General features: G+C 43.9%; 1 protein-coding gene across 4 annotated transcripts in view; it reads right to left on the minus strand.

Moving 5' to 3' along the window:
• PACSIN1 (protein kinase C and casein kinase substrate in neurons 1) overlaps positions 1-18,038 on the minus strand; it is a 52,746-nt gene that overhangs the window by 20,358 nt on the left and 14,350 nt on the right. The window contains exon 2 of one of the 4 annotated variants that reach the window (XM_081010111.1): positions 6,399-6,569. The exons of the other annotated variants lie outside the window; for them this stretch is intronic. The gene's annotated coding sequence lies outside the window, so the exon portion shown is untranslated. The remainder of the gene's footprint in view (positions 1-6,398; positions 6,570-18,038) is intronic. 4 annotated transcript variants of the gene reach the window in all.

Raw genomic sequence — 18,038 nt, forward strand, 5'->3', positions numbered from 1 at the left:
GTGTTACATGACTCCTGAGGATCCACACAGATCTACACACTTTCTTATTAGCAGAATCAGAATTCAAAAGGTTTGCTAAGAAATGAAAGGTATTAATAGCATTGCTGCAAAAATTACAGAATTACCTCCCTGTGGTTTTGAAATACAAACATGGAAATAGCAGCATAACTGTATCATTACACCATGCTCTGCTATGCACACATAAGGTAAAGGTAAAAAAGGTAAAGGACACCTGGATGATTAAGTCCAGTTAAAGACGACTATGGGGTTGCGGCGCTCATCTCGCTTTCAGGCCTAGGGAGCCAGCATTTGTCCACAGAAAGCTTTCCAGGTCATGTGGCCAGCATGACTAAACCGCTTGTGGAACAACGGAACACCGTGACGGAAACCAGAGCGCACAAAAAACGCTATGCGCTATGCACACACGGGTAAACATACGCAGTACACAAACACACACAGCAGAGCTTCTGATTTTCCACCCTTCCCCTTCCCCTCTTCTATTCAGGAAACTTTAGTCCCCTGAAGAAAATATAGTTTAATTTCCCAGCCCCTCTGTAACTGCTGGCTGCCACAGGCTAAATTTATACCAGCCACATGCTGCTAATGCCCACTACCCTACACATACACAGCATGACACCATCTGTACTCTGTGAACATGTTCATTCCCCATTTTGGGATTCTGTTTATCCACCTGCCTCAGCTGTCACCTGGTGGAGGATGACAATTGCAGCATATATCATCACAGCCAGATGCTGTCCCTACTCCCACCTTTAACTGAAAATGGCTACTCGTATTCTACAGGCATGCTCTGTATAAGATAGTGCTGAGGCCAAAACACGAGAGTGGGAACATGTTTTGGTCTGCTGTGAAATGTGCTCCCTCAGCTTTGCAAGGTTGTAGGAGTTGTGCAGAGGGGGGAGGGAGACATTCATGTCGCCAAGGCACCTGGGCAAATTCTTCCTCTCCCAACCTAATTGCACCTGCATTCAATAGTTGGGGCAGAATGTGGGAGGAATCGCAGGCACAGCCGGGGGGGGGGGGGCAAAGGAGGGCAGTTGCCCCCCATAATCAATAAAAATAAATTAAAATACCTAGCAAAGTGAGGTTATGCCCCACTGGAGAGCCAGTGTGGTGTAGTGGTTAAGAGCGGTAGTCTTGCAATCTGGGGAACCAGGTTTGCATCTCCGCTCCTCCACATGCAGCTGCTGGGTGACTTTGGGCTAGTCACACTTCTCTGAAGTCTCTCAGCCCCACTCACCTCACAGAGTGTTTGTTGTGGGGGAGGAAGGGAAAGGAGAATGTTAGCCGCTTTGAGACTCCTTCGGGTAGTGATAAAGTGGGATATCAAATCCAAACTCCTCCTCCTCCTCCTCCTCTTCTTCTTAACAAAAGGCCTGTCCCCTCCTAACAAAAATCCTGACTACTCCCATGGGAGGAATGTGTATTTAGATGCTCAACTGAATGCGGATCCAGCCAAAAGTTAATGCAATGAAGATGGACATCTAACTATACGTTAAACCATAAAGGGAGTCAATGCATATGGCACTCTTTTCAATGGGATGAGCATTTCAGTTTGCATGTAAATGCCCATCCCCAACCATTCATGTTTAGCTACATACGACTAGAGCTGCATCAGGGCCAAACTCTTGCTAGGAAACATTAGTAGGGAACAAAATTACCAGTACCTAGGAAACCCCAGTACAATGTCCACCTCACAACTGCAATTAGAAAAAAGGATGTCATCTGATTCATTATGTGGAACTGTGATGTTCATTACCATACATGATTCTTGATTCGTGAGATCATGCAGTGAAAAACAATAAAGCCTCAAAGATGGTACCAAAGCATCAGCATATCAGGATACTGAACAGACATAAGAAAAACATGATGGCTATTACGTTACATTACATTTTAGCAGCCCTTGAAAGCTGCTCATGAGCTGCATGTGTTGAGCAAGAAAATTTCATGGCAAGTAAGGAAACAGGAGGAATCAGAGGTGAAGGAAGAGTCGGACAACAATAGGTGATACAGAGATGACGAGAATGAAAATACAGATCATTGACCGTAATAGACTGATTGATTGAAGCGAAGGATAGAGAGAGAAATGGAGATTCCACAATTCCCATTATCCCTGAATATTGGTTATGCTAGCTGGGCTGAGATGAGTTTTATTCCAAAGCACCTGGCAGGGACCAGGTTGATACCCTTAACTAGGGGTATCAAATATCTTCTCAATGGTCCTGGAGTGGTGAACTATACATCACAACCTTGGCAATCAACTTTGATTCCAGTCCCATCACAGTGGCTGAAGGAAGTGATCTGGAAAAGCAGGACCTTCAAACCATGTCTACCAGCACTGGGTGACAGTCAGTGTAGGATGGGTGAACCTGCAGTGTAAAAATGTCTGTAAGAAAGTATTTAGTGGGAAGAGAATGAAGAGGAGCAACCTCAATATCAATATATTAAGATCTATTCTCTTTGCCAATCTTGAAGATGATTTATTTATTAACTGATGATTTTATTTGTAGGCAGTTTGTGTCCTTTCCTGTCGTTAGTTGTCATTAGGACCTTGTGGAAACTGTCACTGAATCTTAATGTCCATTGCCAATTAATCTTTGATAAGTAATAGGTACCATTCAACATGCCATGTATTTCAGGGCTCATAAAACCAACCATTCAAGCTCGTATGATAGTGGTTGGCTCTGCCCCTTCCCTGTGCCAGGAGTTGAACGGCTATCCTGAACATCTGCTGGACTATGTGGGGAGGAGTGCTGCAGATCCAGAAGACAAGGCACAGGTTTATAATACAGACCACATATGTAAACTCTCACAACACATGAAATAGAATTGTTTCACATCTCTTGAGTCATGAAACAAATTCATTTCATGACTTGTGAGACTGTACATATGTGATAGGATCTTGAGGTAGAAGGTTTTGTTTTATTTCTGGAAGGATATAAATAGGCTGAATCACTTAACAGCTTGCAGCTTTTTTTATCCCATTTGCCAATTAGTGCATTGCTTGAGCCAGACTACTGAAAGGACCTGGCTGTTTTGAAGAAAAAAAGGGGAGGATTCATTGAAGGTCCAGCTCCAGGTTTGACTAAGCCCTGGGCAAAATAAAGCCTGGTGGGCCCCTCCATCAATGATGGGCTCGTGTGTGCTTATCTGACGACTGTCAGCACTTTTGTTGGTTCTGACACAAGTGAACTTCTTGGACTAACTTCACTTCAGTACAGGGCACAAGAGCCTGTGCCACCTGAGGTACGGAGAGCCACCCCTGCTTCTGGTCCTCCTTTTCTCTGTCCTCTGCCCCACCACTTCTCCCCCATGCTGCTGGTGGTGGCAGCAACAGCAGTGCTGCCACATCTCTCTCCTTCCTCTCTCTTTTCCTCACTGGAGCACAGGAACTACCTCTCTTCCTCCTTCTTATTGGAAGAGGGGTCCTTCCTCAGAGCAATACACTGTGATGAGGTGGCTGGGAGATTGCCTGAAGGGTTGCGCTGTCTGTGGTCACTAGATATTCTCTTTAAACTCAGGTAAAAACGTAGAGTCGCTTTAAGGTCCTTTCTCAGAGCAAGGGAAGGCAGTGGCAGAGGAGGATAGCCCTGCAGAAGCCTCACAGGAGTGGACTTAAGTTGGTGGGGACACTGCCCCATTTGTCCTAGTAGACTATTCTACACTTGGTGCTGGGGGCTCTGAACTAGCATGGCAAAAATCTAAAAGCTCTCTCAGGCCTGATCTGTATGTTTCTGCTGTAGTTGCTGCTGTAGGGATGGGCATCGTACCGCACTGCTCTGAAAGGTAAGCCATTTGTGTGAAGCAACAGCCACATAGGTTGGGATTAGCCAAGCTGGTAGGTCCTCCTTCTATGTGAACATTTTTGAGGCACGCCTGGAACATGTGGGTGCTGCTTCACACAAACAGCTTTTCCTTGGTGTCATCTGTGCTTGCAATGAATGAATCAAGTCTCAGCCTAGGTGTGCCCCGAATCTGAACATGGTGAGTCATTCCAGCACTTACAGTTTCAGCATAAGGCTGCAATCTGTACCATAGTGTCATCATGCTTTTCTCTTGCCTGGTGTCTGGTAGCTATCACTTATAAATGAGTCTATGTATTTGGATTTAAATTCCCTTCATCCCCCCCCCCCCCAAATCACCTATGGGAAGGGCTAAGATAAAACTAAAATGTCATTGCAATAAGAGAGAGTGGGTGGGTTTTTTTTGCTGTTGCTGCTGCTGCAGCAGCAGCAGCTATGGAAACAGCATTGTCATTCTTGCTGGGTTTTAGTATTCGGTTGGTTAACACATTTGACTTACAAAATGTGTGGAAAAGAAATGCATATATACATAAACTATGACTCAATACTTTAATTATTTGCATAAATTAATCCACACTTGAAAGCCTTCATTGGTTCCTCATGAGACAGCTATCTGCTCCCCTGTTAAAGCCAAGAAATACTGCAGTGGGGTCAGGCAGCGATCAGAGGTGCTGCTTCGTAAGCTCACGATGCCAAACGATACTTGCATGCAAAAATACAAAAGTGTGATTTTTCTGGGTCTTGGAGCAAGGAGCCAACCTTAGCCAGCAGCCAGACAAGTGAGGCTGCTTCTGGCCAAGTGCCTAAATCAGTCCACTAATCAATAAACAGCTGCTGAGACAGCAAACAGCTTGCAGAGGGCAGGTAGCATTTCAGAAAGCCACCGAAAATATGGCTTCATCATTGTCAGCAGAGGAGAAGGCAAGGAGAACTGGTACAGCCACAAAATGAAACAGCTGAAGGACAGAGGCCTAGTACTGCCTTGTATTCCTTACACTGGCAATCGTGTGTGTTTGTGTGCGGGTGTGCACACGCTTTGACCTCAATCGCAGTCATTTATCATGCCCTGCAGTAACCCTAACATTGACCTGAAAAATACTTCAAAGGAAAGCTATGCTGTAAGAGGATCCCAAGTTTCCCTTCTATGTCAAGATTCTCTCTGTGATGTAAACCAACTGGCCTCTTACATAGCAGTTCCCCACCCCAGGCAATTTTTCATTTCATTTAAAGAAAGCATCTTGCAGAGAAGATGAGTGTCAACACTGCACACCAAACGCTTCCCTCTTGCTAAAACTCAGTGGTGGTGGGGGGGCATTCCAGTGGTGTCAGAAGCGGTGGGGTGGGCATCCGCCTCATGGGTGGGCCGGCTCTGCTACTGCCATTTACCACTGTTTCCACTTCCACTCCCTTGCTCTGTTGGCTTGAAGTTACATTGTAAGCTCCTCGGGGAAAGGATATTTCCTCTTTTATTCAGTAAAGCACCATGCACCTTGGTGGCTCTAGGTAAAAACAAACAAACAAAGTTCCAGTGTGGCTGTGCAGAAGAAAATATACCAAACATTTTTTGAAATTTTTTGATATATTTGACCAGGCAAAGATAACAAAGGTGAACACTGGAAAAGATTTTTGCTGCCAGCCCTGCTCTGCAACTGGTTACTGAATAGCCTATTCCAGGCTCCCTCTTTCCTCTTTGTCTACTCTGGCATTGCTCCTTGAAGGGGTATCAAAAGAGGTGGGATTAAAGCCTGCTCACTCTGGGGGCTTTTCAGTAAACAGTCACCTCTTCTATTCAGCCAGGGGGAGGACTGGATATTTTCCATTTATTTTTGTAATCTGGACACAAAGGCAGTGAAAAGGGCACGCTAATGACTTGCCATACCCCATACTGTACATGTGCCTGCGCTTTCAAATACCCACATCGCGTAAAGCAAGGATGATGGTACTGTTAGTGTAGTCATGAAGAGTTCAGGGCTCTGCAGTGCAAATCGATGAGAACAATGCACACGTGGTCAACAGTATTCAAGCATTTGTGCAGTTATTAATATGTGAAAAGATGGGTTTTGTGCACTTGCTAAAAATGTCATTTCCATGTGCATAACAAAATAATATACAATCCATAAGATTGGGTTGTATATGGCTGAAACAGGAGAACCTGCGCTAACAGGCAAAACTGCACTAAAGCTCTTGCATGCTCTTTCGCTGCCATAGCTTGCTCAATGCACATTCAAAGCCTATAGGCTGGGGTCACCAACCTTTTGGGGCCTGCAAGCACATTTGGAATTTTGAGAGAATGCTGGAATTTGGAATTTTGAGAGAAGGAGAGAGAGAGAGAGAGAGAGAAAGAAAGGAAGGAAGGATAGAACATGAATACACAAACACGGGGCTGTTTCATAGGGTCTGGCTAGAAGCTGGATCCAGCTGAATTAAAATGGATCTTGAATTTGCATGACTTGTAGAGAGTTGGAAGGGACCCCAAAGGTCATCTGATTCAACCCCCTGCAATGCAGGAATCTCAACTAAAGCATCCATGACAGATGGCCATCCAACCTCTGCTTTAAAATTTCCAATGTCCACCACCATCCAAGGGAGACCATTCCACTGTCAAACTGTAGTTCATGGCTGCTGAAGGTCTATTGGCAATCCACTGTGAAACAGTGGGATAGAGTCATGGCCGGAGTGATCATCATATAATTTTGTTAGCCCTGTTATTTCTCCTGGGTTGCCCTCAAGACAGACTTTCCAGATGATCTGAAAACATGAGCAAAACAAAGTATAAAATTCAACTGTTCACAGCAGAGCCATTTTGATGCTAAGCTTCTAAATGCACCGTCTTGACTTTCCAAAATAAAGCACTTGTGTCAACAGCAAGAGATGCTATATGCTCAATAGTTTGTAACTCACGGAAACCAGTTATACTTTGGAATCCTGCTTATGAATGCCGCGAGGTAACCCACTGGGAGAGAGTACTGCAGACGAAGAACAACACTGTGTGTGTCCCAAAAGGTCCCTTTGGGCTATGTACAAACTATACCTTTAGAGCACATTTTTCTATCAAAAAATTCTGGGTACTGTAGTTAGTTAAGGGCTTTGGGGAATTCTAACTCTGTGAGGGGTGAGCTACCATGTTCATAATTATTTGAGGTGGGGAAATACAGTGGTACCTCGGGTTACATACGCTTCAGGTTACATACGCTTCAGGTTACATACGCTTCAGGTTACAGACTCTAACCCAGAAATAGTGCTTCAGGTTAAGAACTTTGCTTCAGGATGAGAACAGAAATCGTGCTCCGGCGGCGCGGCGGCAACAGGAGGCCCCATTAGATAAAGTGGTGCTTCAGGTTAAGAACAGTTTCAGGTTAAGTACGGACCTCCAGAACAAATTAAGTACTTAACCCGAGGTACCACTGTATGCTTCAAATGTGTAGTGTATACACAGGTATGCTTTAAAAAGTCCGTTCAGGGTGATTTGTTATCATGATGGGATCAGAGAGGCTATGCATGATCCTACTTTCAATACGGTTTATGCCTCCAAAAGTTTCAGGGTGCACATACTGATTTGTTTCACATCAGTGCACATCCTGTAACTTCCTGCTGAAATTCTGTAACTATATATTCCCAATAAAAAAATTCCTTCCTGTAGCACCTTAAAGACCAACTAAGTTAGTTCTTGGTATAAGCTTTCGTGTGCATGCACACTTCTTCAGATACACCCGTGCATGCACACGAAAGCTTATACCAAGAACTAACTTAGTTGGTCTTTAAGGTGCTACAGGAAGGAATTTTTTTATTTCGACTATGGCAGACCAACACGGCTACCCATCTATATATTCCCAATTTATTTTGTGTCCCATTTCTGTTGTGTTGTAGCACAAGGGTGACCCTCCAGAGGGCACTAATGTGGTAACATTAGGGAAGCATCACGGAACAACTAAAAAGGTGGAACCAGTGCATTTTTTTGGGGGGGGGTGTCGCAGAGGTAGGCATACCGCTAAACATTTTGTGAATCTAAGTTTGGTCTCATTGAGGGGCAGTATTTCAATATGAGAAGGAAAATGAGAGTACCCCTAAACATTTTTTTAAAGAAAAAAAACACTGGGTGGAACAATGTGTGGACAGTCAAGTATAAAACCACCACTAATGCACTATTATTGCATCAACGACATGTTACAGAAAAAACAAAAAACCCAACAACTCTGGAATGGTCTATAGACAGGTACTATGTATTACTGCTTATATGACACAAAAGCTTAAGCTTGAGCTGAGCTTCCATCAATTCCTCTCACTAAAAGATGTTGTTAAAATGTTGAGTGGATCTGGGTTTAAAAGTGAACAATTTGTTCTCATATTTTTTTCTTCTGTTTGGGGCTTTTCTTTCTTTTCTGAAGAACAATCCTGAGAAGCTATGAATTTCATGTGAAATCCTCTTTGACACTTGCACATTAGAAGCACAAGCAGAGTCACATTGTATAGCCCTTTCAAACCACTCCACATCAGCTCACTGCAGTGAAAAGAGGCAACACAGCTGATTGGTAAGAGGGAAAGAGGGGTTTTTATCGCTTCATTTCCACCTGGCACTTCTGAGATTATATTTAAAGTGGTGGGAAGGACCATAAATGACGAAGCAAGGCTAAGAATAGTGTGTTCTCAGACCTGTGAAGACCTGTGCTTTCCAGAACTACAGTGTTTTGAAACTTATGAAACCACCTTTTTCTGGAATTGGGGGCAAAGATAGCTGATCAGAGTGTTGACAATCATGCATACAGGGTTAAATGAAGAGCTAGACCTTATGATATTAATAAAATCAGTGTGGTGGAATGGTTATAGTACCAGACCAGGACTGAGGAGACTCTGGTTCAAATCCCACTCAACTATGAATCTCATTGGATGATCTTTGGCCAGCCACTATCTCTCAGCCTCAGCTACCGTATTTTTTGCTCTATAAGACTCACTTTTCCCCTCCTAAAAAGTAAGGGGAAATGTGTGTGCGTCTTATGGAGCAAATGCAGGCTGCACAGCTATCCCAGAAGCCAGAACAGCTAGAGGAATTGCTGCTTTCACTGTGCAGCGGATTGATCCCTCTTGCTGTTTTGGCTTCTGAGATTCAGAATATTTTTCCCCTTGTTTTCCTCCTCCAAAAACTAGGTGCGTCTTGTGGTCTGGTGCGTCTTATAGAGCGAAAAATACGGTACTTCACAGGGTTGTTGTAAGGGTAAAATAAAAGGGGGAACAATGTGGGCTGCTCTGAGCTGCTCTGTGATGGAAGGGTGGGGTAAAAAAGCAATAAACAAGTAGAATGACTGATAACAGGAGACAGGGTTTCCTAGAAGTATATATAGGTCACAAGAGTCTTCTATGTGGAGTTAGGACAGGCTGTTTTTTGCTTTTCTTTATTTTGGCAGTAATGCCAAGTAGAATAATTTCCTTGTTGCTACATCTGATCAGTATAATACTGATTTTTTTTTAAAAAAACCAGATTTTTGAATGATTTCCCTTGGAAAATAACACACAGCAATAATAATGGCAACAGTAGTTAAGATACAGGGAAGAACCAACAGACAGTGTATGAAATGGAGGGCTCCCTTGTTCTGAGAACATCTTATATGGAAACTTGAAAGGCCCACTGAGTCCAGCATCCTGCTTCCCACAGAGGCCAAGCAGAACATGTAGGCAACAGTGGTCCTCTACCACTATTGTTCTCCAGCTACCTCTGAACCTGGATGTAGCATATAGCCACCATGATTAGTGGCCACTGATATGATTGCCCTATCCTCCATTAACCTGTCAAAGCCCTTTAAAGGCTTTGCAAGTCATTGTTAAGTTGTGACAGTCATTTCTGCAGGTTAGCTATGCACCTACGTGAAGAGTTTATACTACCTTCTGTCTGTCCTGAAACTCCTGCCATCCTGCATACTTCCTAATAAAGTGTATGCCTTTTGAAGACAAGGTCAATATATTACAGATCGTTAATTCTCTATAGCACAATTTGGTCACACTGGTGCTTTCTAATTTTCATTCATTCGTTTGTTTTTACTATTACTATTTGTTATATAGTCTTGTCAAAAACATTTTCAGAAGCCTTTGGTAGATTGGAAAGAGGATTTTTTTATATCTATTCATGAACAAGATGTGAAGAGATGTGAATCTGCCTGGGGTCTTACGATAAAGGGCAGGTAAGAAATCCAGTAAGTAAATAATAAATAAGATTAGCATTGTTGCTATTGTTGCATTTAGTGTTTACAAAAATGTGTGCAATGGTAGACTCCTGCAATAATTTTAATGATTTTTATTTTTAAGAAATATATTATCCTGAAGGGGAGCACATTTCGAAACACATTGGGGCTGTGGATCAGGGGTAGGCAACCAAAGGTCCGAGGGCCGGATGTGGCCCAATCGCCTTCTCAATCCGGCCCGTGGATGGTCCAGGAATCAGTGTGTTTTTACATGAGTAGAATGTATACTTTTATTTTAAATGCATCTCTGGGTTATTTGTGGGGCATAGGAATTCATTCATTCCCTCCCCCAATATAGTCCGGCCCACCACATGGTCTGAGGGATGGGGTTCAACCCACGGTTGAAAAAGATTGCTGACCCCTGTGATGCTTCTGTGGATATGCACAACTTCTGTGAAACTCCACTTTGCACCAGTGTGTTTGATGACAACCCTCTCTTTTATTATGTTGTATAATCAAGAGGCAACACTGTGAGATGAAGGATTTGGAGGTGGGAAAGACTTCTTAAAAATGAAAGCAAAAACACAGTGCTTCATTGGCAGCACACATAAATTTGTCCTTGATAAGTATGTGTGTGTGTATGTGCGCGCGCGCAGAGAGATGCCTCTTAAGATGGACATCACAAAATGCCTACATCTAAGAGTAGTACAGTCACACAGGAGGGATTCCTCTATCAACAAAGTGTTTATGCTGGACGGCTCTTAGGGGAATAACTGGGTCTTCACACCAGCCTTCTACAACTGGGTGTCCTCCAGATGTTTTGTACTACAACTCACATTTATCCCTGACAGTTGGCCATTCTGGCGGGGCTGGTGGGAGCTGCAATCCAAAACATCAGGTTGGGAAAATTTGCTTTATAGACTCTCCGCCCCCCATTCCTATGAACTACTTATCCACATGGCAGGAGGTGCAAATAGAGCGGATTTTTATTTGAACTGACGGCCTGTGTTTCTGAGGCTGATGAGACATTGTAGGCAGCATTCTTCGCCAGCTTATCCTTGAGGGAAACATGACCCAGGCTCTGTCAAGTCGCAGTGCGACAGCAGATACTGCTGGAGGAGAACTGCTGGGTTCCTCTGTGGGGAGGTGGCAGCAGCAATTGTTTCCAAGGAAGATTTTTTGGAAGAGCCAATACGAAGCAAGCAGGCCATGGTAGGCGGGAGATGCACATAATATATGCTGTGATGAGTGATGTCATCCGGAGATTTGGAATGAGTAGCCACTTATCATATCTAGCTATATTTTTTCCTTTTTGTCAAAAGTGGAAGAGCTGAACCAAGTGCTTGGAGCTGGTAATGGACTGGGTGAGGGCTAATAAACTGAAGCTCAATTTGTTGTTGGAAGCAGTATGCTTCTGAATACCAGTTGCTGGAAACTGCAGGAAGGGAAAGTGCTGTTGAGCTCAGCTCCTGCCTGTGTCGGTCACTGTGAGGACAGGATGCCGGATTAGGTGGGCCACTAGCCTGATCCAGCAGGATTTTCTTATGTTCAGACAAGATGGAGATTCCGTAGGTGGGTGGTCCATCTGACCTGGGAAGGGGAGTTTATTCTGTTCTGAAGCATGTTGTATACCCCCTCAAATGTCACATTTATCATTTTTGGGTGTTGGTAGATACAGTCCTTATGTTAGAGGTGCAGGTTTCGCCAGTGGCACAAAGCACCTGTCTGGAGCAGAGGTTCATGCATCAAATCTGGCTCCTTCTGGACAGAGACAGCCTTCCCACAGTTTTCCATGTTCTACTAATATCCAGGACTGACTTCTGCAATGCACTGAAGTTATTTAATAAATTTCATTTGTTTGTCTGCCATCGGTTAGATAGTTCATATTTTGCCTGTGTTGAAAAAGCCCCATTGACTTCCAATCAGCTCCTCACAATAATTCAAGGTGCTGGTTTAACCTGGTTTAGAACCAAGGTATTTAAAGTACTGCCTCTGCCCCTATGAAATTGTCCTTGCATTAGAATGATTAGTGAGGCACTTTTCTAAGTAACCCCTGCTGCTGAAATTAGGTGTATGGTGGCATCTCATTACTGGATTGTACTCCCTAGAACCTACACTCTTGTCCCTTTGGAACCAGGTAACATGTTGTTGTTGTTGTTACAAAAAATTGAAAACCAATAAAATAATTTTTAAAGAAAAAGAAGTAATACAGATATGGCCTTTGTGTGGATTAGAAAAGCTCTGCTGAGTTATTATCTGAACTGTGCAAATGGGTAAGTGTGGCAAGCTGTACAAAGAAGTGCAATCTTGAGGGAAATCTAATCCAGAGGGAAATCTTGGTCTGCTCCTTCTACTGCAATGCTGGGACAGAACCAGCTTATCTCAGGTGTGTAGCTGTGTGGCCATCTGCTCTATCTATAACACCAACTGGTTTTCCACATGACATTTTTAGCACCTTTCTTTGCTCTGGCGCATAATCTTCATGGAGAGAATTGATACACTTGCTCATTTCTTAATTTCAAACACACAGCATCACAGGTTCTTTAACTTTATTGCCTGTCCAAGGTGAGTTCACAGGCGTTTGATCATCACTTAGTGAAGCACAACATCTGAGTATGATTTGCTTGTTTGAAAACTGCCACCATAGATAAAATATGAGACCAAAAATAGCAGAAAAATCTTTCATATTAATTGAGATCACCTTAAGCACAATAATTTTCACTTGAGGGTTTTCACATGTTCAGATGAGCCATCAGGTAATAAGTGAAAGGTTATGTACAGATTACAGCTTTCTGAAGAATCAGAAGCAGTATTGTAGAGTTGGTGCTGTTCATGAGAAACAAACATTGCCATTCCCTGACCCACTCATTTTGCATATTTCTGTAGCACTTTAAGGGCAATTATTTTACCAGTGGGACGCAGGTGGCGCTGTGGGTTAAACCACAGAGCCTAGGACTTGCCGATCAGCAGGTTGGCGGTTCGAATCCCCGCGACGGGGTGAGCTCCCGTTGCTCAGTCCCTGCTCCTGCCAACCTAGCAGTTCGAAAGCACGAAGTGCAACTAGGTAAATAGGTACCGCTCCGGTGGGAAAGTAAACGGCATTTCTGTGCACTGCTCTGGTTCACCAGAAGCGGCTTAGTCATGCTGGCCACATGACCCGGAAGCTGTACGCCGGCTCCCTCGGCCAATAAAGCGAGATGAGCACCGCAACCCCAGAGTCGGTCACGACTGGACCTAACGGTCAGGGGCCCCTTTACCTTTACCTTAAAATACGTTATATATACTTTATTTATATTATGTGGATACAATCATTAATATTATGTATATGACAGAATCAGCATCTATCCATAGAAACAGCCTTTGTAAAGGAAAGCAGCAGCAGCAATGCAAGGCTCCATCTTCTTTAGTAATGTTCCTTCATTTAAGAACATTATCTTACTCTTAAACATTTCCTTTAGAAATGACAATGACTATACCAGAAACTGTTTTGCCAGCTGATCTAGTCAATAATTTAACCACTCCATTGACTTGTATCCTACATAGCAAAAATTAGGGCAATTAGAATAGGAACTTGCCACATGCACGCACATAACTGCGATTTCCCTCCTCTCCCATTACATTTGTACCATTACCAAGCTGCTACTGCTAAATTGGGACTAATTTATTTAGGAGGAATATGCCCAATTGCTCTTACATTATCAAGTCATGTACAGGCATGTATGAATCATCCCTAACTTTCCCTGGAAGAGTCCTCAGCCAGCTAGCAACATTTTAGAGCCGCTACAGCCCAGGCAATCCATTGGATGTGTCAATAATGGGCTTACAAATACACCAGTTTCTTCACCTGGCTGTCTGAAGCCTTGCAATCTAGTGATAGAACAGGGCCAGAGTACCCCATGTCTCCCTCTAAAGAAGGAAAATGCAGGTACTCTCAGACGAGCATTTATGATTGCCTCTTTAAGACTGTATCTGGAAGGCTGCAATCTGGAGATGATAAGCTAGGATTGAAATTCTCTGGGTGGGATAGCAGGCTCCAAAGAAACTCAAACATCTAAATAGGAAATAGTGGTACTAATGAGAAACGCCAGCCTACAGAGAACTAACGTTAAGAGGTTAGTTCTCTCTAGAAAGATATATGCTTCCATGCCTCCTCTTTCATCTCTTTCCAAAGTGGGTTAGATTCCACTGCCTCCTGGCTGCTCCTGTAGCCTGCCGGGCACAATCTAGCAGACAGGATAATCAAGCCCATCAAAATAGACTGCTCTAGGGAAAGGTTATTAATCACAGATAAAATAATCCAATGCTGACTGAGTGCTTCAGAAGTGCTCTAATCGGAGATAAAACTGATAGAACACACTCTGGCAGGCGCAGGCAGAAACTGAAAGCACAACAGGCCCTTGTGATGCAGTAAAAACTGTATCAGCCAATCAGCATCCTGAAGTAGCCTGAAGGGGTATACACCCCTCTTCCCTATCTCAGACAATCTTGCAAGCACAGAATAAATTATGCTCCCCCACATCCCAGAGTAGCCTCCTACAGCTCCTGGGTAGCATGGAGGGATACATCTGACCATTTACGGCATGTTTGCACAATAGGATTCCTTGCTGGGAGTAGAAACAGGCTATTCCTTCTTGTCCCCTCTCCTCCTACAGCATTCTTATTTGCAGGTGCAAAGTTTATGTAATCAAAACACAGCGACAGAATTACCTGCTGTGTGAAGTGGGAGAATAGGCTGTTTACTCATTGGGATGGGGAGAAATTTAATTTTCTTGGCATTTTAATGAGGGACTACCTAATTCACACTTCTTGAAATGGTAACATGCAGAGTTATCCTTTAAAATTTGCACGTCTCTGAATTTTGTGATCCAGCTCTCCAGCCAAACAATGCGTACAAAAATGCATTCATTAGGAAAATGTGTCCATAGAAATGCATGTATTTGTGAAAATAACACCCAAAAGTGCATTCCACATGGGAAATTGCTTGCAAAATATGTGTATATTAGTCAAATGCATACAAAAATGGGTGTATTGGGGGGAAATGCACACTAAAATGCTGACAATTTTTCATGAAGGCTTTTAAATCAACCAACTAACCTCTGCACATTTCATAAGAGATGATAGAAATCCGTATCTGTTTACTCATGAGAAGATTTTTCTGGTAAGGAGGAGGGTAGGGCTTCAAAATTTACCTCTTGATGTGGCAGTCAGCAGCTCCTCCGCACAATACGTAATTTATAAAATTCACATTTGCAAAGTATGATGAAGACCACTAGCTAAAAGGTTTCAAGAGGGAAACAGGCAAATTCATGGAGGATAGCTGTGTCTGTGGCTACCGTTGATGCAACCTTCCAGGAGGATTCTTATGCTCTTTCCAGATAGTGAATCTACTCCTAAGGGGAACCAGCATTGTTCCACATGGTATCTATTTAGACATTACACAAAACATGGCAGGGAAAGGACGTCCTCTTCAATGGGGCACACTTTCCTGCAACAAAAGCTGAGGTCACTAAAGAGTAAACGTCTATGTCAGATGTGGAGAAAACTGCATCAATTATTCCTTTGATATATCCCAAAGCTATTATGAATGCTCCCTTATTTATATGAATAGATCAGTGGGGCATGGGGTAGATGGGAGATGAAGAACTGCCTTTGCTGAGCATACTGCCTTTGCCAACACAGCACTGCGTTTTTTTATGTAAATACAAGAGAGAATATGCCTTTCAAGCTCTCAACGATGCATCCACTATCACACAGCAAGGGGTGATACTGAGGCAAATATATTTGTGGTGTTGCTCTTGCTTTGCCCTGCGCATTGCAATGCCTTAATATACCCTCATCTGTCTCATTATTTGAGGCACTGGTATATGGATTCTGTGCCAATTGTGGTTGTTCCAGTGCCATAATATGAAGGATGCTCCCTTCCATGTTTAAGAGAAAACAAATATGCATATACTGTACATGCGATAGAATGGAAAGAGTTGCTTTAGCTAGTCATACACTGGAAACAGCAACTGGAAGCCATACACAACCTAATTCTGATCTTTCCTGTCACCAGATATTCTAGGATGGGGCACATGTATGATGATGCCAGATCACCCCTCCTGCGTTTCTCCCTCTTATGGAGACCAGTGTCTGCTTGAAGGAAGCCCAGATGGGAGCCACAAACCCCCATTCGCTCTCTTCATTGATTCCTTCTTCAGTAACCAGCACTAGAGGGAGGGACAACAATGCAGCTGCATGTTGGAATGATGCGGTCTTCTTCCTTGCCCCTCCCCACCCGCCCTCTCACCCATTATAGATCTGAAGCATTTAATCAAGCACAAATCCCATCTGCCATTAAGGAAATGACCCCTGGGGCTCCTGTCAAATATAGGGTAGGATCCCTGCCCCTCACAGAATCTGAGAGGGTTGATGAAATCAGAGGTGATGGGTTAGGATGCTGAGCTGCCCTAAAGGCAGAGGGTTTCCCCACTGAGATACAAAAAGGATTTGGCCAGTAGCAGAAAGAGCACCTCCATCATATGTATACAAGTCTGTCTACACAAGTCTGTCCTCTTGCGAGGAGCTGCATTTATGCAAAGACGGCAGAGTTTTATCCTCTTTTGTTATGCCAATTCCTATGCAGCAGATGCTCTTCTTGCAGTAATCAGTAATGCTCTTCTTGCTTGGTAATCATAGGAATTGTAACTCTATGAATTGGGAGCATAGAGATCTGTGCTTAGAGTCCTCTGTTACTTGGTATCCTCACCAAATTATAGTTCCCATAATTTTATTTTTATTTCTTTAATGGGAAGCTGTGAAAGTTAAACTGGTACGAAAACATGTACATATGTAACTTAGATGTACAGTGGTACGTTGGGTTACATACGCTTCAGGTTACATACACTTCAGGTTACAGACTCTGCTAACCCAGAAATAGTACCTCGGGTTAAGAACTTCGCTTCAGGATGAGAAGAGAAATTGTGCTCCAGTGGCACAGCAGCAGGAGGAGGTCCCATTAGCTAAAGTGGTGCTTCGGGTTAAGAACAGTTTCAGGTTAAGAACAGACCTCCAGAACGAATCAAGTACTTAACCTGAGGTACCACTGTACTGTTAGGGGAACTTTCCAGTGCTGCTTAACTGTACTAGGAAATATGAAATTGTCTCACTCAAGCTGGAGAACAGAAAATTAAAGAGAGGCCTGATAGCTGTCTTCAAATATCAGAAGAACTGTCATGCAGAAGATGGACTGGACTTTTTCTCCATTGCTTCAGAGGGCAGGGCTTGGGTGGAAGCAGAGAAACGTCCTTTTGGTAAAACCTGCAGAACAGGCAACCTCAGGATGACGTGAGCTCTCCTTCACTGGAGACATTTAAGCAGAAGCTGGGTGGTCATCTGTCAGGCAAACTGTGCATCCTGCATGACAAATCCTACACTGAGTAAGGGGTTTGATAACCTCCCAAGCCCCTATGAAATATCCATTTTCTATGCTTCCAACTGAGTGTGGGAAGTCAGATGCTTTTACTTCTGGGACACCTTCACACATACCACGGAAAGTGAGCCTTGTGGACTGCACAGCTCATACTAGTCTTGCCCCTGTTACTTGAGGTGAGACACAGACAGAGGCAGAGCTAGTTGCTCTGGCACGCGGGGTGGGGCGAGCACCCCAAGTGGGCGGGGTGAGCACCCCACGGGGGTGGGGCGAGCATCCCATGGGGGTGGGGCAGCAAACATGGGGGTGCCGCTGCCCACAGCGAGCATCCCACGGCGGCGGCGCGGCGAGCGTCCTAGGGGGCACCACGGTGACGTCACCCCCCCCAGGGATGACACCCAGGGCAAACCGCATCCCCCGCACCCCTCTTCCTCCGCCAGTGGGCACAGACCAGCACGGAGTGAAGCTCCTGCTCTTGCACGTGGATCATATGGATTGGGAAGCTCTGGAATAATACTTCTAATCCTTGAAATCAGAATGACTTGCCCCAAGGCATCAACACCCCTCAAATAATATGCAGGTAACTAGCAAGAACCGGTGGGAAAATGATTATCCACTTATCACCCAGGAGGTGAG

Source organism: Podarcis pityusensis (assembly GCF_964106645.2).
Source record: "Podarcis pityusensis genome assembly, chromosome: 6".
NCBI classification, from domain to species: domain Eukaryota; kingdom Metazoa; phylum Chordata; class Lepidosauria; order Squamata; family Lacertidae; genus Podarcis; species Podarcis pityusensis.